We start from the raw sequence: 26,078 nt of genomic DNA, 5'->3' as shown, positions 1-26,078 counted from the left end.
TGGGAAACCATTCGAAGTAGTGCATATGTCCATAGGAAGTATTTTTTGCTCACAATGACTAATACTATCACGCCTCAAAGCATGTACCTTTCCTCTTGACTCAAGCTGTATTATTAACAAGAATTATATTTTTACGCTTGTCACTTGTTGCAACACGTCTGGAAATTAAATAGAACACTGTATTAGATAATCTACATTAAAATGGGCGTGGCCATGATTGTCTTTTAAGTAACTCTTGGACTTGGCCGATTATGTACCTAAATGCTGCTTTGGCACTTATTTTCAATTGCTTATGGGCGTATTTTAAACATACACTCCTGGAAATTGAAATAAGAACACCGTGAATTCATTGTCCCAGGAAGGGGAAACTTTATTGACACATCCCTGGGGTCAGATACATCACATGATCACACTGACAGAACCACAGGCACATAGACACAGGCAACAGAGCATGCACAATGTCGGCACTAGTACAGTGTATATCCACCTTTCGCAGCAATGCAGGCTGCTATTCTCCCATGGAGACGATCGTAGAGATGCTGGATGTAGTCCTGTGGAACGGCTTGCCATGCCATTTCCACCTCGCGCCTCAGTTGGACCAGCGTTCGTGCTGGACGTGCAGACCGCGTGAGACGACGCTTCATCCAGTCCCAAACATGCTCAATGGGGGACAGATCCGGAGATCTTGCTGGCCAGGGTAGTTGACTTACACCTTCTAGAGCACGTTGGGTGGCACGGGATACATGCGGACGTGCATTGTCCTGTTGGAACAGCAAGTTCCCTTGCCGGTCTAGGAATGGTAGAACGATGGGTTCGATGACGGTTTGGATGTACCGTGCACTATTCAGTGTCCCCTCGACGATCACCAGTGGTGTACGGCCAGTGTAGGAGATCGCTCCCCACACCATGATGCCGGGTGTTGGCCCCGTGTGCCTCGGTCGTATGCAGTCCTGATTGTGGCGCTCACCTGCACGGCGCCAAACACGCATACGACCATCATTGGCACCAAGGCAGAAGCGACTCTCATCGCTGAAGACGACACGTCTCCATTCGTCCCTCCATTCACGCCTGTCGCGACACCACTGGAGGCGGGCTGCACGATGTTGGGGCGTGAGCGGAAGACGGCCTAACGGTGTGCGGGACCGTAGCCCACCTTCATGGAGACGGTTGCGAATGGTCCTCGCCGATACCCCAGGAGCAACAGTGTCCCTAATTTGCTGGGAAGTGGCGGTGCGGTCCCCTACGGCACTGCGTAGGATCCTACGGTCTTGGCGTGCATCCGTGCGTCGCTGCGGTCCGGTCCCAGGTCGACGGGCACGTGCACCTTCCGCCGACCACTGGCGACAACATCGATGTACTGTGGAGACCTCACGCCCCACGTGTTGAGCAATTCGGCGCTACGTCCACCCGGCCTCCCGCATGCCCACTATACGCCCTCGCTCAAAGTCCGTCAACTGCACATACGGTTCGCGTCCACGCTGTCGCGGCATGCTACCAGTGTTAAAGACTGCGATGGAGCTCCGTATGCCACGGCAAACTGGCTGACACTGACGGCGGCGGTGCACAAATGCTGCGCAGCTAGCGCCATTCGACGGCCAACACCGCGGTTCCTGGTGTGTCCGCTGTGCCGTGCGTGTGATCATTGCTTGTACAGCCCTCTCGCAGTGTCCGGAGCAAGTATGGTGGGTCTGACACACCGCTGTCAATGTGTTCTTTTTTCCATTTCCAGGAGTGCAGTTTCAAACGAAGCTTATAGTGTTTTGAAATTGTTAGTAAACATCTCAAAAAAGTGTACGCAATTGTTTTTAAAGCTATTTTCACTTTACGTGTATTCTCTGCAAGCAACAATACGTACGGTTAGAAGCATTTCGGCCTTTCCTGTTCTGTTCGCGAAAGGCGCGCGGGAACAACGACTGTCAGCAAGACACCTTGTAAGTCTGATATTACCGTCACGGTCATTCTGCGAGCTGTCTAAGGGAGTAAGTAACTCGTTGTTTGACTCTCTCGGAACGTGCATTCTGGGTGTTTCGGATGCAGATCTCTTCGTGAGGAACGCCTCGCTTGTAGCACGTGGCACTGAAGTTGGATTAGCATCTCCGTGAAGCCTTCGCGCTTACAAAACGAACCCGCAAAAGATGGAGCGCGTCTTTACTGCTTCTTCTCCACGTGTACCTGTAAAGGAGCCCAGACTGACGAGCGGTACTTCAGAGGCTTTCATTGGGGAATAACGACATCTTCCAGTGACATCCGCGTTTCTATGTGGGCATCCCACTTTAAATCACTTCGGTCACATATACCTATTACTGGATATGTTTTTTTAATACGAGTATATCTGGTGACTGAACTCCAATAGTGTAATCAAACAATGACGAGTTATTCCACCTTCCTATAAGCAATGAGTTACATTTGTTATTCATTACAAACGGACAGTCTCTTCACCAAGTTGAATTCCCAGCAACACTTCCTGTATTTCGCGGCATTTTTCTTGCATTTCTTCCTATATACCAAAGCAACATCTGCGGTCAGGCTCATGGAGTATCGTAAGTTGTCCACTAGGTAGATCATATGCCCAACGTCGAGCCATTAGGCCATACCTTGTACACCTTCTGTTAATTCGGGAAGCTCCTGTAAGCATCTGCTTAACAAGCTGACTTCTCTGTCACTGATGTCAATCTTGTAAGCTTATCATTAACAGCCGTACAAAAAAACTGTGTATCTTGACTTTCCAATAAACTTTTTCACGAGTTGAAAAGTGACTAACTGCGAGCTTTCAAACCCGAATTGAAGGCTTTTCTTTTAGGAATAGATTAGGTCCGCTTAATCATCTAACGGGAACGTAGTAAAATTCACTGCCGTGGTTGGAACAGTAAACAATAATATTCATCTACTTGATTATGTTGTTAATTTTATGGCATTACAAGGTATTTGGAAATGTGAAAGCTGTCCGTGTAAAGAAGAGTCATGCTACTTACCTTATGCAACCATCTTGATGCGATGATGATTGTTCTGTGGGGCGCTAAACTGCGTTGTCATCAGCGCCCGTACAAAGTCCCAGTTGTTACATAGTCCAATTTTTTCACAGTCCACTCTAGCCACTGCCACAAATGATGATGATGATGAAATGATGAGGACAATACAAACACCTAGTCCCGGGGTAGAGAAGATCCCCATCCCGGCCGGGAATCGAACCCGGGACCCCGTGATCCACAGGCAGCAACGCTAGCCACTAGACCACGAGCTGCGGACTGCAACCGTCTTGATATGGTTTTTCTTGGTTAGATCAGATGAATCTCAGACTGGCCTCGTTCCAGATGAATCTCAGACTGGCACCTCCTGGTAATCCGTGCCCAGTACCTTTCTCTCTCCTTAACCAATATTAATATGTACGACATACAGTATTTTTATTGATATTATTTTGATCGTTATTTTTATTGTGATATTTCCACGAGCTGCGGGCCAGGTAAACATCCATAAATAGTGGAACATTAATATAGGTGGATGAAGACTTTTTACTACTTCATTAATTAATTTTTCTAGATCATTTATCCCAGTTTGTATAAGCACCCCGACGATATGGTTTTCGTTTTGTGTAGGCTAGCTATTTTATGTGTTCTTGTTTGTCGTCGCCGATGCCGTAACGCTGACGTGGCATACACGAAAACCCCAACTTTTCCTTCCGTATAGAAATTGTTTGTGTGTTATGCACATGATGCAGATGTATGGAAGTAGGACAGAGCCAAGTAATATAGTTTTAGGCATGTTTCATTCCTCTTAAGACACAGATAATGGTGTGTGCTGCAACTTGACTCCACTTTTCCATGGTACTTAAAGACGATCGTTGACTGATTTCGAGACTTTGTGTCTAAGAGAACAAGCATCAGGTTTACATGTTGGGCATATTGCAGGTAAACGCTCGGTTGTTTAAGACTAATTTTACTAACTGTTGGCTCCTCGTTATGTTCATAGCAAGGTCTTTTAAAACTTTTCCTGAATTTCTCATGTTGTCTTTCAGCTTAAGGTGTTTGATCATTAATGGCAAAAATAGCGGATATATTTTATGTGAGAGAATTTTTACGTAAAATTCATACCTTCCACAGCACGGAGCCGTGGGAAAAATTTGACATTTTCCGTACAGAGACTTAGTAAAATGTTATGTAGAAGCACATCTGCAGCAGTCCTTACCAAATTCCTGCGACAAAGTACCAAAGATAGACACCGTAGATCTTACTTCGCATGTAAATGTGATTTATGCATTGTATTTTGTACACTTTATAGATGAAAGTCGCATTGTTCCCATTTTTTATACCTAGAGTAAATTATCGAAAGAAAGTTCTCTTGAAGGTATCAACTAAATAAGCATTTACGTAATATTCGGCAAGACTTGCCCTCATTGCAAATTTAGGAATCGAGTCAGTCGCTTTTTCGGACATTATCTTGATACTGAAATATGAATCAGGTAATGTATTACGTGCAGTATTAGCTAAGATTTTACGAAATATAGACATGGCACTAGATTTTTTCGTAAACGTCGAGCGTAAGTATTAAAATGTTTAGTGATTTTGTTATATATGCTGTGTGATTCAGCTGCCCCTACCTGTGGGATTTATGCAACCTGCAATGCCTTCAGAACCGCGTGCAAGATTTTCGTATTCGCTTGCCATGCGCAAATTGTTAGACCTACGGGAAAAATGTAAATGAACAGGACCATTTTATAGGAAATTTAATGTAGTTAAATTCTGTACTGAGACATGTTTTCGCTGTAGTTTTCAAATTATTCAAGAAAAACCTATAAAAGTGACCTTCAAACGCGTTTTTCTTGAATAACTCGAAAACCGTGGCCTCCAGCGGAAACGTAACCCAGTACGAAATTTAACTACATTACATTTCTTACAAAAAGCTTGCATGTAGCGAACGAGAGAATATGAAAGTATCGCGCGTGGTTTTTGAAGGCGTTGAAGCTTGCATAAAACCCATCGGTATGGGCAGCAGAATGACCCTGTATGTATGTAGATTAAGACCTATGAGCACTTGTTCACCTTCGGTACTGTGAAACACATCTCTTCTACTGAACAAATGCTCTCTGCTCTTAAGGTACGCATTTTAGAATCCGCTTTTACCAAACAATTTTTTCTTGTTTTGATCCATACTGTCTCCCACCAAAATATGGAAAGCAAGAAGCTTGCAGTAGCAGTCACGGTATCGAAGATGAAGATATCGTAGCTCTTAAGGGACGCGTTTTAGAGCCCTTATTTACTAGACTTGTTTGCTTCGAATGATCGTTCCTGTGATATCCCTGAGTACTGACCATTCTGCTCTGGACACCCAGTATACAGGGTGTTAAAAAAGGTACGGCCAAACTTTCAGGAAACATTCCTCACACACAAAGAAAGAAAATATGTTATGTGGACACGTGTCCGGAAGCGCTTACTTTCCATGTTAGGGCTCATTTTATTACTTCTCTTCAAATCACATTAATCATGGAATGGAAACACACAGCAACAGAACGTACCAGCGTGACTTCAAACATTTTGTTACAGGAAATGTTCAAAATGTCCTCCGTTAGCGAGGATACATGCATCCACCCTCCGTCGCATGGAATCCCTGATGCGCTGATGCAGCCCTGGAGAATGGCGTATTGTATCACAGCCGTCCACAATACGAGCACGAAGAGTCTCTTCATTTGGTACCGGGGTTGCGTAGACAAGAGCTTTCAAATGCCCCCATAAATTAAAGTCAAGGGGGTTGAGGTCAGGAGAGCGTGGCGGCCATGGAATTGGTCCGCCTCTACCAATCCATCGGTCACCGAATCTGTTGTTTGAGAAGCGTAGGAACACTTCGACTGAAATGTGCAGGAGCTCCATCGTGCATGAACCACATGTTGTGTCGTACTTGTAAAGGTACATGTTCTAGCAGCACAGGTAGAGTATCCCGTATGAAATCACGATAACGTGCTCCATTGAGCGTAGGTGGACGAAACTAAAATGAGCTCTAACATGGAAATTAAGCGTTTCCGGACACATGTCCACATAACATCTTTTCTTTATTTGTGTGTGAGGAATGTTTCCTGAAAGTTTGGCCGTACCTTTTTGTACACCCTGTATACCGGAAGGCTCTCTCTGCATTTTTTAGAAAAGTGGATTATGCTGTTCTTCCTTCGATCATGCAGGATTAGGGTTTAACATTTTGTCGGCTTGAGGTTTAACGCCTTGTCGGCGAATAGGTCATGGGCGACCGAACAAAAGCTCGGAATAGGACAGCATGGCGAAGTAAGCTTCAAAGGCATCTTCCTGTCATCTACCTTAAGCGGTTCATAGAAATGCGTGTGGCAGGCCAGGATCTGAACCGCCGTGTCCCCGGCCACGAGTCCAGTGCCCGTCCTACCAGTGCCTCGGACGTCTCCAGAGCCGCCCCCCTGCAGGAGACGCTGTAGTGCGACGATGTAGCTGTTAGTAGGAGCGTACATTTTTCTGCAACAGGGCGGCCGCGGCGAATGAAATTTCTGCGGCACGTCTTAATGCGGCCGGCGGCGGTGAGTTATGCTCGCCGGGCTGTCAGGGGGCGCTTTAATTAAAAGGAGCGCCGCGGACGCCGCCGTCCCTGTCCCCGCGCTCGCGTATTTCAGGATTACTGACTGGCCTGGGCCCTCCGCTGAAACGGGTGCACGTAGTTACCTGCCGCACCGTCGCTGTCTGGCCGGAGAATTAGTGTTACGGCGTGCAGGGCGCTCGTCGGGACGTGTAGCAAGAGCAGTCGTATATGACGAGCCTTCATCGGAGACGGAACAAGTGTCGGAAAAGGATGGAGGAGAAACTATGCCCAGGAACCCTAATCAAGCCGACTTATAGAAACCTCGTACGAAATTTCTCGATAACCTGCCGTTACTTATCCGCTGACTTCACTAATACGGCGTTGGGTTAACCCGAGCGAAAGCCATTACTGCAATCTTCCCGGGTTAAACGCACATTCTGCACAAATCCCATGCGTTAGTTGCTAGTTCACATCCGTCGCATCCCTAGCTAATAATCCCTCTGTGTGTCCACGTTGTGGGTAAAGTTTTATGGTAATACAATAAATGTTGTTCTCGTAGGACGTGAATAGTAACTGATGTAATTCTTCATTGAAAGCCAGCATGCTATAAATACTTTTGTAATCGCGACGAATCTAATTTTCAGTGCTTGTTCATATATTGAACGTTTCAGAAAACAAATTACGTTTCATCGCAATGCGTACCGCAGTACAAAATTCCGTACTTGAAGTCACTAACCCACGCGTGACACACACTGTTTTCGATTAATTAATTTCTTTCACAATTTTAACTGAACTACTCAAATGAAATAAAGGGTATCAAATTATGATCAGGAGCTTTAGAGCCTTTTCTTTGAAACTGTTGTAAGTGACCGTCTACGATTTACAACAAATCTGTTGTCTAAAGAAAAGGTTTCTTTGCGCCTAATGCCTAACAGAATTGGATGGATGTTGCCGCGCACGCAAACTGCCCCAGCTCGCTGGAAGCAGTAACGTCACATTTAGGCCGTCTTCGACTCTGGGACTTTGGGACCCGCCACAGCGCTGCTGCAGTGCTTCGTCCAACTTCGGTTCAATTTAATAAAATCATGTAACCTACATCTATTACAGAAAAATCACAAACGAATTAAAAAAAAAAACTGGACAAGTCAAAACGGTGAATGCTGAAAGGGACTATAAACCTCAGCTTTTCCAAATGCGAGTTCAGTATTTTAACCTCTGTGCCAGCTCAGACGACAAGAAAACTGGAATACGACCAGCAAGGCAGACAACTAAATTTATTGGCACCATTTACTACAGTGCACAACTTGCTGCATCTTTGAGAAGTATTCGCACTGCTGGCTTTCCTGAGAGCTAAGAAGAGTACCTCAGTATGTCTTTAGCAGTCTGCGTTTCATAATCGATAACGATGAGAATAGTAGTGTCCAGTGTCCAGCAGTTGCACTGTCAGTGGAACCTCTGCCATTGTTCATCGTCGTCCATCACGTTCTGGATCCAGATTACAATGATCCGGTCTTCTTCCGATCCTCTCATTATTATTATTATTATTATCATCGATATGTTTGTCATGTGATTTTATATTTATTGGCGTCGACGTTTTTAATTTCAACTCATGGAGATATATAGCATTAAACAAATCATTTAAAGACAATACGATATGTCAGGTAAGTAGTTTGTGTCTGGGTTAAGCCTATTCGCATTATTATTAGAGCAGAAGAGATTTTTCAGGGTGCAGATAAATGGGAACTGTGTAAATTTCACAGCTATTCTACTGTGTCGATCACACTGCATTCATAGAGTTCTCTCTGGTCGAGGTATCCCGTGGAATTGCGTCTTTCTGCAATGACCTTTTGCGCTAAACCTGACAGTACCCAGATTTAGAGAGCTTCCTGTATTGAAATATTAATCAGCTTGTAACTGATTTTCTACTCTTTGAAACAGAATTTACCTGTTAGTACGAATGAGCACACAGAATTTAAATGTAAAGTGAAGAGGCGCGTTCTTGATATGCCGTTTTCGTCACTGTTCGTACGTCAGCACGTTTTTAGCAGATGTATCAATACCTGCTTTCGAGAAGGAAGAAAGATAAGTGTTTCATGTCCTGTCGATGATGAAAACATTAGAGACAGACCACAAACTGAGATAGGATAGAAATGTGAAAGGCAGTCAGCCGTATCCTTTTCAAAGGAAACATGCCGGCATTCGCTTTAACCGCTTCAGGCAAATCGGTAACCTAATTAAAATAAAAAGCAAAGCCGCGCGCTGTACCTTCGATAATGGCACCATCGCAGTACAAGGTGGATATTTATTAAACTTTCGCTACTTGAGGGGGCCCCCATGACAAACGAACGGTCGTAGAACAATGAAACTTTGTGGAAACATTTGTAAGGAAATGCGGAAGAAAAATAACGAATAAACCATTGAAAGAAACACATTTTAATTTTTACATTTTAATTTTAACATTTGTTAATTGCCTACCATGTTTACGTTCCATGTTGCAAAGCTGCTCATTGTGAGAACCATTTGGATCCATGACGGCTTGAAACCGCACTAGAGATACCATTTGCCGGTTGTTCGCAGCATTTTTCAAAGTGTCGACCACGGAATATTTAGCTGTTGTGACACAGCTCGTGCAGTGCTTTAAGCACATTGCGTCGAGCATTCGCTGCCAAGGCACCAGTAACTTCCGAACAATTTGTGGTGCAATTGGCCTTCGGCCTCTCCCAGGAGTAATTCGCAAATCGCCAGTTAATTCGATGTTCCGAACCATGTTCTCCAACCGCGTTGCGGAAACAGAATCCCCTGTATTCCTTTAATGCTTCGATATTCGCGACTAGCAGCAGCGCTATAGTTGTTGTGCTTATAATACAGCTTTAGGAGTAAAGCCCTCCTCATCTTGTCCAGACCCATAATGACTGTCTGCAACTGTAATGAACACTGGTGCTTGCGTTTCAACCCTACCAATACGGGCGCCTGACGGCAGTTCATGGCACTGACACTACTAACAACGCAAGTCCCGCAGCACACAGTCTGTACATCATTCCTGTAAAGTTGGGCACGCATACAGTAAATAGTTTTCTGTTTACATTGGCTCTGCTAGCGAAAGTTCAGTTAGTATAACCACCCAGTATTTTTTAGATTAGCGTCCCCCATACCGCGCTGTTTTGCCGTAATGGTTGATAAAAATTGAGGATGTGCATAAACAGTGATTGATGTGCGTATAATAATAAAATTCGGAAAATTTTTTGATGATTACGTCTTGCAGTTACTGGGTATCAACAGAACGGTGAAGTGTGAGCATTTTCATTAGCAGCTATATTCTTATTTAGGTAACTATTTATCTGTCTCTTAAAAACGCAGTTAACACCAACCCTTTTCTTCAGATTTTGCTGTGAGGGACACACGACCAAAAGCTATAAATATTTTTTAAAAATAAAAGTTGACTATAAATGTCGCAGCTGCAAATACAGTTTTCCTTATAGCTTTGGCAATTAGAAGTATTTCGTCCGTTTGTGGTTTGGCCAGCGACTACGACGTTCTTTTTGTGACGCCCTCTCATAAATGCCGAGTACCTCTGCTAATATCTCTTCCGATTTCAGCGCTAATTTAGGTCACGTAGCGGAGGGACGATAACTTCGCGTCGCAATTAAACCCAACATACGTTTTGATCATCGCCTATTACGGTTTATGTGCTGGTACTGCAGACCCATAAATATGTGAAGGGAATCGGCAACCCTAACGACCTCGAAGTCTAAAATTTATGGCATGGAATCTACAGTTGCAAATATACGTCTGTTCAATGGTTGATACATTTTAACGCATGAGGTTGGCTTTCGATTCTATTAAGGACCTTGCAGAGGGCGATCGTAATTTATAATTTTCATCTCTCCACTGCGATATTCTTCGTACTTTCCCCGGCATTATGTGTTTTATTAACGTATCAGCGTACTAATTATTTAAAAATGACGTAAATATAAGGAATGCAGATTTCTCCTTTGTTTGTGGTTCTGGTTCTTACGCTATAAGTGGTGGTCAAAAAGGACAAGCTGTTCTGATGTTGCGATTTATGAATATACATTTTCTTTCTGTATTTGGTTTACATCACATTCTCAGCCAGTATTGATTATAATCTTTAACACTTTATAGAGAGTATGTTGGGGCTTTAGAACGTGTGCTTCACTCTAATATTCCGATGTGCAAATGCGACTACCTGCGATTATCTAGGGCACCTTTCTATTGCTGTATAGTGAATAAAACCATGGTCGTCTTCCGTGACAGGCGATACCGAATTGCAGTGGTGGTCGACTACGATTGCAAGATAAGACTGTTGGACTGTATTAACTGAAAAACCTATAAAGCTTCATCCAAATCGGAAATACAGCTTAAATTTTCGTTATTTAGTTCCGCAATTATTGGAGACGAGTTTGTTTCGTCGGTGATGTAACAGCTGATGCGTAGGACCTCAGTTGGCAGCTTGTACACGGTATACTTTGTACTTGAGTATGTGGAACATAGTGTCTGATGAACTGTGAGATGTGGCAATATCTGTAGAACTCCTAACACTGGTCTGGCATACAAGACATCCGATATGCGTTTTGTCCTTAATTGAAGAAGTCCTCGCAGTTATCCTGAAGAATGGGCGTGCCCTTAAGAGGAAGTTTATGTAGAGATGCAAGAAAACGAGCGAGGTGATGAAATACTTTGCAAACCAACGTGAAGTGCCTCGCAGAGGGTACTTAACTTGCTACCACATTTTAGGATTTCTTTGCGTTCCAATCGCGCATTTTGCGCGAGAGGAATGACTACTTAATGTGGTACCCCACGGAGGAAGAAAACAGTGGAGACATTCGCGTCGGCACTGTAGTGGGTCGTAGCAAGCGTAGATTTACTTCTGGAGGAGGTCGAGCAATAGTATAACACACACAGAATATTAGTTCACTTTGTTCAAACTTGAACAGGACAGAATACTTAACTTGGAAACAATCCATGTCCAGCGGAACGTCTGTGTTTTTGTTACTGTCGCTTTGCACTAACTTATCACTTGACGCAAAACAAAATGATAAGTCTCATCTCAGCATACAGTTGCCTACAAACTTCGACACATTTCTGACTTTTAATATTACTCGTGCTTCTGGATCTGAAGTAAAATGATGCTGTCGTCGAAAGCGATGACTGCAGGATGGGCTGAGCTGAGCTGCGCTGCGCTCTGACGTAAGTAATCTTCCAGCAGCGGCGACGTATGGAACGTGTTGAGGTCGTGTCTACGGCCACGTCTCTCATTCGTTGCTGCGACTGCCCTTACTTCTCTTTCTGTTTTGAACTACCGACTTTGACATGGACCTCGTTTTTCGGACGACACCACATCTTAGATATCCATGCATGCTGTAATTAGTGTAATTTTGTCTTCATAGACCCTCCGGGAGCGATTAGTTGGGGCCTGAAAAATATCTTTAAATTCTTCACTTACAACTGGTACTTGAAATTTTGTAAGTAGGCTTCTGCGGGATTATTCATGTCTTCTATCTTGAAGAGTCTGCCAATTTAGGTCTTTTTAACATTACTGTAATGCTGCCCCATGAGTAAAACAAATCCGTGACCATTCGTGCCGTCTTTCTTTGCATACATTCAATATACCCTGTTAGTCATAATTGGTATGGATCTCACATACTTGAACAATATTCTAAGAGGAGACGCACAATTGATTCGTAAGCAGTGTCCTTTGTAGAGTGACTGCATTTTCCGATGAACCGAAGTTTAGCACCTGTCTTACCAACGACTTAGCTATAAGATTATTCTTTATCAGATCCCTACAAATTGTTCCACCCAAGTATTTGTATGAGTTGACAGATTCTAATTGTGAATCGTTGGTATTGGAGGAAGCGACGTTTTTTTCGTTTTCTGAAGTGCGGAATTTTGCATTTCTATACAATCAAAGCACCTTACCAATCTTTGCACCAATTCGAAATCTTATCCATATCTCGCTGAATATGACTGCAGTTTTTTTTTCAGTCTGTCTTCGTTGCAAATATTTACATCATCAGTGAAAAGTTTGATTTTCTATTGATATTGTCTGCCAAGTCAATAATATGCAACGTAAATAACAAGGGCCCCAACACACTTCCCTGAGGCACACGTGAGGTTACTTCAACATCTGTCGCCAACTCTCCAGCAAAGATAACATGGTACATCGTCCCTACCAAGAAATCCAGTCGTAAATTTTTATTTGATCCGATGCAATTTTACTTTCGTCAATCAATAATCGATGACGTGGTGGAGTCTATAGCTTTTCGAATGTTAACAAACACGGTACGTCCAGAACTAGAATATATAACACTGCTTGAGATTATAATATTTGTTTTCTTAAGAAAATAGGCTACCGTTAGACCCTCTGAATAATGAAGTAATCTGTTTCGCTGCGATTCATTCTTTCATTTTGATGACAGAATAAAGAAAACAGATATTTAGGAGATACATGATGGGAAATCGAAAGGTACTGCATGGGTCCAAATCATCAGTTTTTCTTTTGAAGGCAAAATGTGAAGATTTCTCAACAAAGTGTGTCAAGAGTGCATCCTGTCATCTGAATGACAAATGACTCCTTAGAAGTGTTAACCACCAACCTGTCTAATCCCAGCTTGTATGCCTGTAACAAGACCGCCTAGCTTAACGTCTCCATTCAGTGGAAGGATTACCATATCGGCACGCCTTAGGTTGTCGAAAAAAGGAGGAACAGAAACGTAGTCTGATGATTAAGAACTGCGCACCACAACTGATGTCAGCTAAATACTGGTGAGTGTTGCACAGTGATACATTTCTTGCGAAAAAGGTCAGATTAGTAAAAAGTAATGAAGATAAAATATTAATGAATCGTCGTACAGTTTTCCTCCTGTTTCGTGAACGGTTTTATACGACGAGATGTGGGTTCTGTGTAAAAATGTGAAGACTAAAGAGCAATCGAGAGTATCATCACACCATTCCATCACGGAAACCGTGAAATACCACTAGACATATCCTTCAAAGACATTATTACCGTTGCAATTCTAGACAAGAAAGGTATACTGTTAGGTCATTTTATAGAACGAACCAGAACGATCAGTTCGACGATGCACAGTCACTAATTTAAACAACAATGACTTAGCACGGCGGTAGCGTTCTCGCTTCCCACGCCCGGGTTCCCGGGTTCGATTCCCGGCGGGGTCAGGGATTTTCTCTACCTCGTGATGGCTGGGTGTTGTGTGCTGTCCTTAGGTTAGTTAGGTTTAAGTAGTTCTAAGTTCTAGGGGACTTATGACCACAGCAGTTGAGTCCCATAGTGCTCAGAGCCATTTGAACCATTTTTGAACTTAGCACGATAGTATTTACCGTGGGTTTGCTGTATAGCAATTGTTGTTCACACACTTTCACAAAAACTTGAGAACGCCTGTTAAGTTTTCGAACGGGAGTTGTTAGAACATCCTCTGTTCAGCCTGGATGAGGCTTCCAGCGATTACCTCTCACTCCGCTACATCATAACATAATTTTCGCCTCAGCGCTTTGCGAATGACGTGGAGGTCCAGTACGTCGCCGAATCACGGCGAATGTCGCTAATGGCAGACTCCTAGGATTACAGTGAACGGGTACTTGTCCCCCGCTCAGACGAGTGCCTTAAAAGCGCAGGAGACAACGCTGAGAAATTGAGTAAGGTAGCCGCTTTATAATACGTGTATAATGTACGGGGGGAGATTTTCCTCGTGTTCGTTGTTGTTGTCGGCGTCGTAGTCTCCAGTCTAGAGACTGGTTTGGTGCAGTTCTGCACGGTAGTGTCCTGAGTCTATCCGCTTGAAGCTGCTTACTGCACTGAACCTTCCTCTTCCGGTGTAATTTCTACCACCACAATTCTATCTCAAGTTAACTAGTCGTTGACGCGCATGGATGCGTCCTGTCAATCTATCCCTTCTCTTAGTGGAGGTGTACCATGGCGCTCTTTTCTCCCCGATCCTATGCATTACTTCCTCAGTAGTTACCCTATCAACCTGGCCGATTTTCAACATTCTTCTGTAGCACCACATTTCGAAGTTTCTGTTCTCTTCATGTCCTTTCTGTTTAACGTCCCCGTTTCACCCTCATACAAGGATGCAGCCTAGACAAATACTTCGAGAAGAGACTTCCTAACACTTAACATATTTTTATCATCATATATAATATACTATTCTATTATATTATTTATTATATTATGTTATTAATTATTTTATATTATATATTATTATTAACACATTTTTATTGTTCAGAAGAGATTTACGTATTGTCGTCAGTGTATATGTTATGTCGTCAGTAGGTCTCCATTATTTTTTATAGTTACTTTGCTGACCAAATATCAAAACTTGTATAGCATTTTTAGCGTCTCATTTTGTAATCTTATCCCCACAGCATTACCTGACTTAATTCCATTACCCGTGTGTTAGCTATATTGATGTTCCATCTTGTAGCTTGTTCTTAAGGCATTTCCGTTCCGTTCAGCTACCGCCCAAGCCCTTTGCTGCCTCTGTCAGAATTACAGTTGATTGACAACACTTAGAAAGTTTTTGTTCTTTCTCGTGGAGCATGATTCTTTTTCAAATTTGTCATTGGTGTACTCTACTGCTTGTTCTCTTGAGCTGGTCGAGGAACTTGTACTCTGTTTAACGTGCCAAAAGTGTATCATAATTAACTGTGAATATTTACACTTGGAAAGTGTGCCTTAATAGACGCAAAAACGTTCAAACAAAGATCGGTTGGCAGTCGATTCGTTTGTGAGATAATTGCGATAGTGTGGCTATTGGTCGCCATTGGCTTCAGCGTGAAGTATTGTCTCAGTAACAGAAATTTCAAATTTTCTGCGTAGTCCCACTGAAAAGGAAATCACAAAATTACGAAGTTTGCCTCAAGTAAACGTGAAGAGGAGATGCCAGTAATAGGTGACACTATAGATGAATTCCTAGCTGACGTGAAGACGAAGCTTCTTGGTATCCCATAAAAGCTGCGTATAAAGCAAGTCCGTCAGGTTTCGTGCAAACCGCCCTGTATCATTTCGAGTGAAAAAATGATAGAGTCGCTTGTGCAGTCGATAAATGCTATGAAACATTAGTATAAAAAATCACCAATGTCAATTATTAGCGGATTACCGTTTCTGCAGCTTTATACCTGTCTGCGGGAACCTGAAGGGAAATTAGGACCAACTATTTAAAAAAAGGACTATTTACTTGGAGAAGTCTTGTAATCGACGTAGCAAAATTTGGAAAAATGGAAGAGAATAATTTTCAGTGTTACATCCGAAACGTCGTCTTATGATTTGCAGATAATAATTCATTGCTTTTTTTGAACTTTTGGCCTGACTATAACAACGCCTCTGTCATTAGCAGGACGGCGAAAAGACTGTTAATATAATTCGAAAAAAAGTCGACAGTGTAAAGCATTTTTTCAGAAATGGTCGGACAATGTAATTTTCGACAGCTCTATGTCATTTCAGGTTTATCAACGGAACAGTACTCTTTAATTTCAGTCATTTCTGCATTTTCAGTTTGCGTCAGCACATTCTCCAAAGTTGATCAAGTACGCGTGTTACACAGCACAAAATGCTGAACAACTGCCACGACCATTTATTACTCCAATCCACTGCTGTTTAAATAAAACTAGTAATTACCGTGAAGTGCCTGAATACATTAATTTTTATCAGATGTGCCTGGAGTAAGGAAAATTTTTGTTTTCGTCGTCCAATAGACACTTCTCTTTTTTGTGACAAGTACAGCAATAAAAAAAGGAACTGTTTGATTGTTAGCAGAATACACATTATCCAAAAATTATCAGAAGAAATGAGCTACAGGAGTTGTTGTAAAGTTAACAAAGTGAAGTTTTCTGCAACGTCACTTCATACACTGCCTTGATTTTCTTTCCTCTGCTAGTCACTTGTGAAAAAATTACATCTCTGCAGCAATTTAGCGCCGATATGAACTGAAGATTATTCAAAAACAAAAAATTATGATTTGAGATATTTTGGGATGTTTTAAGTGCTTAAAGCGAGCGTGTGGGGACTTTTTGGACTTTCACTACTCGACGCTACGTTCTCCTGTCACGGCTGCGTCCACTTATTCGCCGACTCTCGCGCTAGGCAGTAAGAGTTGTACAAATTGCTGCTAAAAGTGGTTCTTCGTGCGGCGAAAATAAGATCAACGTTTAAAAAAATACTTTTAGTGCGCCTTAGCAGCTAAAATTTTAATAGTGAATTTCTTTCGGTGTGTTCATGCGCGAAAAATTTCAGGGCAGGCTTCGGCATGTCGGATTGTACGATTTGAAAGGAGAGTATCCTATTTGCCATTACGATTTTCGAGAAGTTTGTACCATAAATGTAAAGAAAGTTGTGAATTTGGTAGATGTACTCAACCTCTGTAGCATCGATGTAAACATATTCTTTGTTTGAGTCTGTTCTTGAGACCACAGATGTTGATCAGAGACGTTACTTCTTTTGAAGAGAATAGCAGTTAGTGTGTATTAGACATTGTGGCTATGTACTCGGTTTGAAAAGGATGGAAGCTGGAAGAATATTGAAGATGTTGAGCAAATATTAATGGAAGAATTGCAAACGCAAGTGTTCAGGTTTTCCAGTTTTTTTCGTATTTGTGACTGTGTAGTTCCTTATTGTTATAACATTGCGTATGGCTGAAGTTTGTAGGAGAAATTTTATAATGCAACTTATTGTTTTGTCTTACAGTTGGAGTAAGAGTTATGGAAGGTAATTGCACACAAGAGAGTTGGTAGGAAATATTTTGCTGACTTGTTTAGGTATGTGAACTTCATGAAAATATGTATAGTTGTAATGGTTTAATGAAGCATAGTTTAGCTTCGAGTCGTTTTTCTCATTTATCAGTCGTTTAAGTTTAGTTCCGCATTTTTCATGCTTTATCTTTATGAGGGTGCATGTGTTCTCGCATTGCACATCGCGAATTGTGTGCTACCGAAGCATTTTGTGAAAACTGGTAAAATACCGTCTGGCTTTGCACATCGCAAGTACGGCAAATCAAATTTCGTTTTGGACAGTCAGATCAGTATTCCTAATAGTAACAGGTTGCACAACAGACGAGTGTTCTGTGCGCACAGGCAGGGCACCAAGTTTAATATCAAAATCCGTGTCCACTGTAAGGTACGGTGGTTGTCAGAGAGTAACTTGTGACAATAATATCATATCAGTTCAGCGGCTTAATACCAGTAGAAGAGCTCAGTAAAGTGCTGTCTTGTGAGTTTTCAAGCAGTTTTATCTCAAAGTCAGGTACATTAACGTTTATGTTCATTTGCTCTGTAATTACAGTAACTGTTCTGGTACAGTGATTGTTTTCAAGACTAAAATAAAGATTAACAGTATTCAGCGCGAAAATTTTAATTTGAGCCATTTGTTTTGCACTCAAATAGCATATGTAAATTTCAAAAAATGGTTCAAATGTCTCTAAACACAATGCGACTTATTATCTGAGGTCGTCAGTCCCCTAGACTTAGAACTACTTAAACCTAACTAACCTAAGGACATCACACACATCCATGACCGAGGCTGGATTCGAACCTGCGAGCGTAGCAGCAGCGCGGTTCCGGAATGAAGCGCCTAGAACCGCTCGGCCACGGCGGCCGGCTTGTAAATTTCATTGGAAACAGATTGTTTCCTCGGGGTGAATTCTTTCATGTACCAGCTAACGTGAATTTCGCATCGTGTAGCGTGTGCTCACACATACTTCCGTTCAAAATTTAATTCTAATACAGTTTTGTTGTCCCGCACTGAAATTTTCGTACTATGATATCAGAACAAGTTTTATACATTTATCGGGGACCAACTTGACACAAACACGAGTTTCAGCAAATGAAAACACGAACTTAAGTTATTACACATCATTTCCACATCCCCTTGTGAGACAATACAAGATACGGTAGTGAGCAGCTGCTGCTCGCAAACGGGTCGTTTGCGGACCCATGTATTCTGGAACATTATTTGGGTTGCTATCGTATACATGCAGCAGTAGCGGTTTTTGCTATAAATGATTCATTTTTTAAACATTAGGATTGCCTCGTACATAAATACATACATACACACATACATAAGTAAGTGCGTATTTAAAGGAGGAAATCGGTGAAGGGTTTGTAAGCAGGAGGCTTAAGATTTTGGCTGATACTGACGCGCAGATACAAGGTGCGAGGTGAGGTGAAGCGCAGTGGTGAGAGCAATGTTCCGGCTGGGCCGGCCCATTTTCCCCGCCGTGGCGGCCGGCGAGTGGGGCGGCTGCGGGCTGCGGGCAGCGCCGAGAATAGCGCGCCGGCCCTTCATATTGTTGTGAGGCGCGCATATTTATAGCGGGCCGGCGGCCGGCTTCAGTTTCACTGGCCTTGCCGGGACGCGGCCAGAGGCCCAGCTGCCGGCGGCAAGTGGTGAGCGCCGAGCGCGCCGGAAACGGAAATCCACTGATTGTCGAATAGTCTCACCTTCTCGGCTTGACGTCTGCTGTGCTGAAGTGATTGTAAGAGAAGCCTGTACGTGAATCGTTGGGTATCAATTTCTAAGATCACTGTCATAACACCGTCTCCATTCCGACTAGGAGGGCTGTAGTAGGTCTGATAGCTTTCTACGAAAAGAGAGTAACATTTTTAAAGCATTGTAGTCGTAGTCACCGCAACACGCACTTGGTCTTCGGTAGCTCTCTCTTGTGATTAGGCGTCGCGAGTTTCGTAGAAATGCGTGGTGTCGAGAGTACCGAATCGTGAAAAAACGTTGTTGTTTACAAAAGTGAACTGCAGAACCTGTAGAAACTGAGTAAACGGATGTTCGTGGGAACTGTTAGAATCTGTACAAGCCGTTTTTGCTAGTTTGACCTTATTCCTCAGATCTGAGCCCATGTGGCAGTTACTTCATCAGCTCATCCTGTGGCTCCGAGTGCAGATACTCTCCTCTTGAAAATAAAAATTATTTCCGCTATAATCCAGTATTACGCAAAGATAGAAACACATTTCTTTTCTGAGAAAATTAAAGACAGAAAAGATAGCATGTCGCTGTCCCGGATACGTTGAAACTAAACGAGGTTATATTCCGAGATATTTTTACTCTTGCCAAGAAAACGTTTTTTTCTGCTTCCTTACCAATCGCATCAGTTCACCCAGGTCAGTAGACAGGAGGGTAGTTTTGAAGCGCCGCTGGCTCCCCGCCACGTGAAGACCCTTTGGGGCTGGCCAGCATCTTCTCCTCTTTCAAACTGCATCTTTATTCAGCAGCCGACCATCAACTGCACCCTGTGACACGCAAGCGGGGGTTCGCAGCATGTTAGCATATACGCTGCAAGATTTCACAACGCACCACACCAAACTCCTCTTTTAGATGCATATTTATTTCCCGACCAAAGTCACATACAACATCTAAAGAAATATGGCGCCCGCGTGACGAAAAACTAGCTACGTATGATGAAAACTACACGATACAGAACAATAGTGCAGTGAGACACAATTTTCACCGTCTCCGCTACAAAAATTAACAAAAAAATTAGCGGTATTGGCAGTAAACGGTTTGTAAATTCAGCGCGTAATTTTGTCTGAAGCAGCATCTGCTTTAAATCGATGGAGAACTTGCTAGGGTACTATCACGAAAAAAGCTATTGTAATTACAATGTAGCGTAACAGCCGACAGAGACGACGGTATTTCAAGAAGGAATGCCTGGATCACCGCTCTGCAAAACACATACGCCGATAATGGGGCCAACTTAGTGACAGCTCAGTGACCGGCAACTAGAGAACCTTTATGAGGCCGGCGCTGTCTCTATTCGACAGTCAGTGTCAGCGGGAACTATGCCGGAAAATCGGGCGCTCATCCGTGACGCGCTCTAGTTACCTGTAATGTCAGCGTTAAATCCTTTACATTCCAAATCGAAAACTTACGGTTTGTGTTAAAAGTTGTGATACAACAGGAGCTCCAGTTGAAAAACGTATCTGGTCACACCTATTGTAGATCGTCTTTCTCTGAAGCCTTTAATTTATTCCGTGTTGGTAATTTTTTTAACAAAGGATTAAACAGCAATCTGTGCAACGTGTAACGAGAAACGTAAGCAGGTTGTTCACATCTGCAGACTGTGTGTGTGTGTGTGTGTGTGTGTGTGTGTGTGTGTGTGTGTGTGTGTGTGTGTGTGTGATCGCCCACTTTATCTTTCAAAATTGTGTTTGCTAGATATTACCATGTTGTCAGTTTGGCGCTTGCAACTTATTTACAATAAGACAAATATTTTTAATGCATGTATGGCAATTAACATGAATTATCAAATTCTCGGGAGAACTGTCACAAGCAAAAGTTAACTGATTAATTTAAAATATCTTTGACAGCTGTCGTTCTTTTGAGTACTCTCCTCTCCGAATAGTTATCTCGTCTCGTCTTCTTTGGCAGATAACTTATGAGACATGTTAGTGTAACCCAGTCCTCAAAAAACTGAAGTTGGCGCGGAGTGGCTGAGCGGTTAGAGGCGCCATGTCACGGATTGCACGGCCTCTCCTGCTGGAGGTTCGAGTCCTCCCTCGGGCATGGGTGTGTGTGTGTGTTGCTCTTAGCATAAGCTAGTAGTGTGTGATGACCTCAACAGTTTGCTCCCTTAGCAATTCATTCACATTTGAACATTTGAAAAACTGAAATTCTTATATAAGCGTAGTCAATTATTTTTACCTGTAAGTTTGATTAGACATCTAGCTGTAGTAGTGGCTGCAAAAGTAATTACTTCGCTCCTCTGGTGATATTCCGTAGTGGAAAAGAAGAAACAAGAAGAATCTGAAATGAAGGATGATAGCACAAAGTACGAGCTATAAAGAATGAACAAGAACTGAAGTCTAGGGAAAACTCGTAAAACAGTGGCAAGTTTGTATGAAACGGGTGCAAATAATAACGGCGCCCGAAATAGTTACTTGTCAGTGGTAGAGTAGCGGAGGAACAAATCAGACGGTACGCGGCCTTAAAAGTTGCAGACGTACAGCCCACTAAAAAATGTTACCAACATCGTTGTGCAATTGAACAAAGAATTATCTGTCAGTAATAAACATTTTACGTAGTTGTGTAGTGTTCCAGCTTTATGTAGAAATATTACATATTATGCAGTTTCCGCGAAAATTGACATACGAGTAGTTAGACAATGGCGTGTGAAAATACAGGTTAGCTCTTACAATAAAGTAGAAACAGTATTTATTTAGGAAAAAAGTATGACGTTACCGGTCTCGAAGCGACAAGTTCACATTTAAAATGCTTATGCTGTATGCCGATTTGATATGTGCCTGAACTTCCTAGTGGTAGTAGTACCACACAGCGAAAAAAGATGTAACAAAAAACACTATTTTATTGAAATTGGATCTAACAGATAATTAAATTAAGGAATTTGTTGCAATTCAGTTTTAGGCCAAGTTACAATAAGATGGTCGTTTTCGTCACTTTTTTTTGTGTATGGCAGTAGTGCCCCATTGAATTCCAGGGAAAACTGAAATCAGTGAACCGCACATGTGCAACATAAGCTGGATTTAATTTTAAATGTGGATAGCCGTTTGATGATGAACCTGTCGATTCGAAACTGGCAACAGTGGTATTTGTTCTTAATAAATAGCATTGTTAACGGCGGTTACTTGCCGTGTTTACTTCACTGTGTGAAATAAATATTATTAAATATTATGTCAGTGACGCGCACTCACACGCCTATTACATTAGAGAATATTTAGATTTTAGTAAAGTACGTCGTATCGCTTATTTTCTGCATCGTAAACATAGTAGTGTGTTTAACAACCTCGTGCTTCACGTTTACCGTGATAGCAGATGATTACTCACGACGATTAAGTTGATCAATATTCGTGCGCCAGTTTTAAGTAGTCTTGTACAGTTATAAAAATGACGCGTAATAACGTCAAACTGATTAATGTTTTGCAATGTGCGTCTGGAGTGTGAATGAACTGTTTCAATGAAGTAATTTTCCGTATGTAGTTATACAAGTATTTCTTCTACAGTTGCAATCTCGGCGTTACGCCATCGTCAGACAGAGATATTCGATGCTATGTCATAGCACAGATACAAGTAACGGTTGTTTCCCACCGTATGGTGATGGAGGCACCAGCCGTGGTCACCGACTCAAGTAACGTAAGGCCTAAACTGGAGCTGTTCACACGCAGGTTGAAGTGCAGCTGTGTGTATTTATACAGCCCTAAGCGGAAAATGACAGTCCAATGGTGGTGACGGGCTGCGTGCGGGCGCTAGTGCTACGGCTTAGTCAGAAGCGAACGCAGAGGAGGCGGTGGGCGACCGGCGACGGCCGGCATCCCCGACGTGTGCTGAGCCGAGCCGCCTCCCGCATTCCGCTCCACTGTATCCGGCTGCAGAGGGCCGCGGCAGCGCGACAGGTCCGCGCTATCTGATTCCCTTCCATTTATACCAGAGGCGTGGTCGGCTGCAGGGATGCCGGCGGCCGCGTAAAAATACCCCTACAGATATAGCGCAGCCTCACAAGGCTGCCCCGCAACGTTTGCACCCACTTTTTTTGTTCTCGGGCTGTTATGCCGACATAGCGCGCCGTCTCAGCTATCTTTGTGTTCCTCCGTATGGTCAGCGACACTTACGTGAGCAGCGGTGTAACGTAACTGCAGAAAATGCAACAGTACCCAGCTCTCATACAATCTTTCAACTCAGGACGCTTCCGATGTGAGTCTTCCAGAAACATGTTTTAGTGCTGCCAGGAAATACAACGAAGTGAACACTGTTGAAACTGGTAACGTGTGGTTGTCGGGTAGTGATGACGCAGTTCGTACGTAAATGACCGAACAGGCCCTTGATTCGAATTCTTCAAACGAGTGAACAACATATATTTACACAAGCTGTATAACGTTAAGTCCGCTCCACGTGTACAGTTCATCAAAATGCCGCTTAGTAATCTTTTCTTGTTTAGCACACTAATAGAGGAGGCCGTTTTCCTCAAAAATCTTATTTATCTATGCCAAATGACCAAAAAAAAATGGCTCTGAGCACTATGGGACTTAACTACTGTGGTCATCAGTCCCCTAGAACTTAGAACTACTTAAACCTAACCTAAGGACATCACATACATCCATGCCCGAGGCAGGATTCGAACCCGCGACCGTAGCAGTCGCGCGGTTCCGGACTGCGCGCCTAGAACCGCTAGACCACCGCGGCCGGCGCCAAATGACCGTTTTGTCTCAAATATACATGTTAGAATAATGATTACGTTGTGCAAGTGCTAAGGACAAGTGTTACATCTCAGCTGAAACAGACCTCGTAGGGATGTTACGTATTTATGCTTTCATAGGACTGCAAAACTTGTATTATAAATAATTCGTAGAATATCGCGTTTCAAGTTTCAACTGTATGTTGCTGCAAGGTGGAAATTGTATGTGGAGAAGATGTACGCCGTAAGTTTACGATGTAACATGAAGCACCTATCCAAAAGATACATACTTTTGTAGTTTTTTAAGTAGAGCCTTCATTACTTGTCGGGAAACTCCATCGCTACAGGTTATGTGATATTTTATTTATTTGTGTTATTGTAAATGATGAACTTTATGAAAGAACTAAAAAATGTAAAACATTCCCAAACTCAGTTTATTTTTGGAGTGGATGTGTGCAAAGACACACTTACTGTAGCTGTTGCGTGACGTTGATATTATTTAAGAATTCGGAGCCTCTTTCTAACTGGAATATTACAGATGAATATTGCAGGATAGAGGATATGATCTGAAGTCGTTTCGTGAGGTGACAGTGGACGTCTTATCATCGTAGATGTAAACACTGGAACCTGTATTCCAGTATTTACCAAAGAATTCTTCACCAGAGAAGCTCAAAGTCCCTTTCCTCATGTACCCCTCTCCCCTCCCTCCCCCTCTCTCCCTTCTCCCCCCCCTCTCTCTCTCTCTCTCTCTCTCTCTCTCTCTCTCTCTCTCTCTCCCCCCCTCTCCCTCTCCCCCCATTTCGTCCTTTCCCCTCCCTACACCTTCCTCCCCTTCCCCACCCTTTTTCAAACCTCCCTGCCCACCCTTTGTCATCACAGCTCCGCGGGCGCGCGCATGATCTCCCCCCATCTCTCTCTCCCCCTCCCTCTCTCTCTCTTTCTCTCCCTCCCCCCCCCCCTCTCTCTCTCTCTCTCTCTCTCTCTCTCTCTCTCTCTCTCTCTCTCTCTCTCACACACACCACACACACACACACACACACACACACACACATTTTTGTTAAATAGGCCCCAAAAACAAACAAAATCTCATATTCAAAAGTACTTACGTACAGTGTTTTCAGTCAGGTTTAGGTCTTGTGAGAAAATTAGATGACCATCGCCCGAGTTTCTCACCGCTGGGGACGTAAAACAGACTAGTTACATATGTCTTCGTGCGGTGTAATTTCTAACATTTTAATTACTACGAACTATCCACAAATTTTAAGGTAATGTTGGAGAGAAGAGAAACAGCTGTTAGCATCGAAGGCAGAATGACATTCAGTGGGAAGCAATGCTGGTAGCAGCGGTACTAACTACAGATCACCGCGTCCGTATTTAAAGTTGTCAGGCTCGCGAGTGTGTTTACATGCGGAGTCGACGAATCGCAGTGCGTACTCCGTCGGTCGGTACTCACAGTGGCGGCGGCGACGACGACGACGACCCGGCGGTAACGTCGACGTCGACCGGAAGCGTCGCGGGGTGCTATTCGGCACCGAGCCGAGATCCTGTGCGAAAGCGCGAGTCGGGACTGGAAGCAGGCGCCTTCCCGCGGCCGCCTCGGCAGGTAGGCGGCGCGCCGGCGGCGTCCGCGGCCTGTATCCCCTTTCGCGCCGGCCGGAGCGGCGCGGCGCGCGGGCTAACTTTAGCCGGCTGCTAAATATGGCGGGCGGCGAGCGCGGCTCCGCTCAGTGTCAAGGTTGGGCCCTGACTGACGGCCGCCGCGCGCGCCGCCGACCCGCGCGCCCTCTGCCGCGCGCTCCGCAGCCGACGCTGCCGCCCCCGCCCGCGGCGCACGCATCCGCCGGCCGCGCCGCCGCCGCCACCGCCGCCCTCTCGCCGGGTCTCGAACCTACGACTGCCGCACCGCGCGGCAGGCAGCCTCTGGCAGCTGAACTGACGTCACCGCAGGCACGCGATTCTAGTGGCTGCGCAAATATTGACTGTGTCGGATGCTCTATAGACCTTCCTATGCAAGGTTTCCCGAAATAAAATTTGTCCAGAAGCGAAATAGAAAAAAAATGTGTCGAGCAAATGTCGTTAAGATGCCGGGGGCACATCAACCAGCATGGCGACCTTACTTTTAAGTTGGTTCGTTATCACGATACGAACAGCACTACGCCTTTTTTAAATAGCACCCTGTATAGTGTAATTGATAATTCATATCCTCTTCTCCAGACTTAGTCAAAAAGATGTCATTCACATAAACGTGACGAATTGTCTTCGACTTTCCTGTACTGCCGTACACAGTGTGCCTCCCGTGATAACGTAACTCGTCCACTTGTACAATGCTTTCACACAAGCATTCAAACAAAATGTTAGTTGACGTGGTAAAGGTAAGTCAGA

Source organism: Schistocerca piceifrons, chromosome 5 (genome assembly GCF_021461385.2).
Source record: "Schistocerca piceifrons isolate TAMUIC-IGC-003096 chromosome 5, iqSchPice1.1, whole genome shotgun sequence".
NCBI classification, from domain to species: domain Eukaryota; kingdom Metazoa; phylum Arthropoda; class Insecta; order Orthoptera; family Acrididae; genus Schistocerca; species Schistocerca piceifrons.
This window is presented reverse-complemented; position numbering follows the sequence as displayed.